Here is a 2,465-nt window from a genome sequence, read left to right on the forward strand (position 1 = left end):
CATTGCCCACGAAATAGGATAGTCAACCTTGTAAACTCGCTACACATAGATTTGGATTTCTATGGAGGCACATACAGCGCTTTTATCCGTAACATCAAAAATCATATTTTCTCTTAACAAAAATAAATAAATTTATTGATACACATGTCTGTGCAACGGAATTTTGTAAACTCTCTTCATATTTACTTAGTGTTTTCATCCTCTTTGTAATTTTATACCGTTTATGTATAATGCCGTTTGGCGTATGATTAATAATAAAATAAATAAATAAATAAATAAAATAAATATCTCAATTCTATCGACTAGGTGTATGGTGTCAAGTTAGCACTACATACCATTTTTTCTTAAAAAACGAGAGCTACAAATTTTTTCTTTCCACAACAAATTTACAACAAAAACACTACAATTAATGCCGTAGTTAACTTTTCCAAATTCGAAAAGTGTAGTGCTAACTTGACACACGTTCACAGACGATTCCATTCATTACCGATTGTTAGGAAATTCGCCAGCGACAGGTAATACGACGCCAAACGGTCGGTATTAGAGATGGGAACGGGACTAAATATTCAGTCCCGATCCCGCCAATCCCGAAATTCAATTTATAAGGCCCGAACCCGCCATCGCGATGTTTTTTCAAAATTCACTTGTCTTTCAAATTAATTTTAGATAATGAAAAAATAATAATTATGAAAGATCTGGCATCTTCCGATTATTTTATTTTGCTTTGCTGTTCGTTTTTGTCTCAATAAAACATAAAAATGTGAATATTTCATATCGGAATTTTTACGAGAGTTTGTTGATATAATCAAGCAGTCAGATACAATATTGTGTAAATAGAAACATTGACAGTTGAGAAAGTTTGCTATTTTGATTCCACAACTCGTGCAACCTACAGCCATTTGGCGGCTTTCATGAATTTCAGTACGTCATACAGAGAGCCAGCTTCACTCTAAAACACAGCTGGGCAGCGTCTGCACGGCGAGCGACTGCGCGGCGTTTTCGCGTATACATACACGCTCTGCTTGGGAAGACAGCGAAAGCTTTATTCAACCGCACACAGTGACATCAATTGCACGCACACTACAAAAATGTTCTGCCGAAGCTGCCCAATAACATTCTGCAGGAATGGGTTGTAGAGTGGGACACATTCAGTGCAAGTTCGTCCGCTGCCACGTTTCCGTAAATGTCCCTATGTGCCAGGAACCATCCTAGGGTAATTTCGTATTGATCAGAGAAATAGACCAGCTATCTCCTACAGTCTTCCACACGTGTGTCCAAGTCAGCACAACACTTTTCGAAATTGGCAAAGTTAGCTACGGCATTAATTGTAGTGTTTTTGTTGTAAATTTGTTTTTGTAGCTCTCATTTTTTAAAAAATATGGTATGTAGTGCTAACTTGACACCATACACCTAGTCGATAGAATTGGGATATCCAATATGTTACTATGCCATTAATTGTAGCTTTTGACTTTAAAATTTTTTGTGATAAGAAAAAAATTGTAGCTTTCGTTTTTCTGGAAAAAATTGAGTTGACCCTTTTTCGAACAAAATTTAGTATGTAGTGCTAACTTGACACCATGCACCATTGACGACAGAATTGACATATTGATAAGGTTACAACGGAATTAATTGTAGCTTTTTTGTTGTAAATTTGTTGTGGAAAGAAAAAAATTTGTAGCTCTCGTTTTTTAAGAAAAAATGGTATGTAGTGCTAACTTGACATCATACACCTAGTCGATAGAATTGAGATATCCAATATGTTACTATGCCATTAATTATAGCTTTTAACTTTAAAATTTGTTGTGAAAAGAAAAAATTTGTAGCTTTCGTTATTCTGGAAAAAATTGAGTTGACCCTTTTTCGAACAAAATTTAGTATGTAGTGCTAACTTGACACCATGCACCATTGAGGACAGAATTGAGATATTGAAAAGTTTACAACGGCATTAATTGTAGCTTTTTTGTTGTAAATTTGTTGTGGAAAGAAAAAATTTGTAGCTTTCGTTTTTTAAGAAAGAATGGTATGTAGTGCTACTTGACACCATACACCTAGTCGATAGAACTGAGATATCCAATATGTTACTATGCCATTAATTGTAGCTTTTAACTTTAAAATTTGTTGTGGAAAGAAAAAATTTGTACCTCTTGTTTTTTAAGAAAAATGGTATGTAGTGCTAACTTGACACCATACACCTAGTCGATAGAATTGAGATATCCAGTATGTTACTATGCCATTAATTGTAGCTTTTAAATTTAAAATTTGTTGTGAAAAGAAAAAATTTGTAGCTTTGGTTTTTCTGGAAAAAATTGAGTTGACCCTTTTTCGAAAAAAATTTAGTATGTAGTGCTAACTTGACACCATGCACCATTGACGACAGAATTGCGATATTGAAAAGGTTACAACGGCATTAATTGTAGCTTTTTGGTTGTAAATTTGTTGTGGAAAGAAAAAATTTGTAGCTTTCG

This window comes from Rhagoletis pomonella, unplaced genomic scaffold (genome assembly GCF_013731165.1).
Source record: "Rhagoletis pomonella isolate Grant_MI unplaced genomic scaffold, Rhpom_1.0 Rhpom_scaffold_00009, whole genome shotgun sequence".
In the NCBI taxonomy this organism is placed as follows: domain Eukaryota; kingdom Metazoa; phylum Arthropoda; class Insecta; order Diptera; family Tephritidae; genus Rhagoletis; species Rhagoletis pomonella.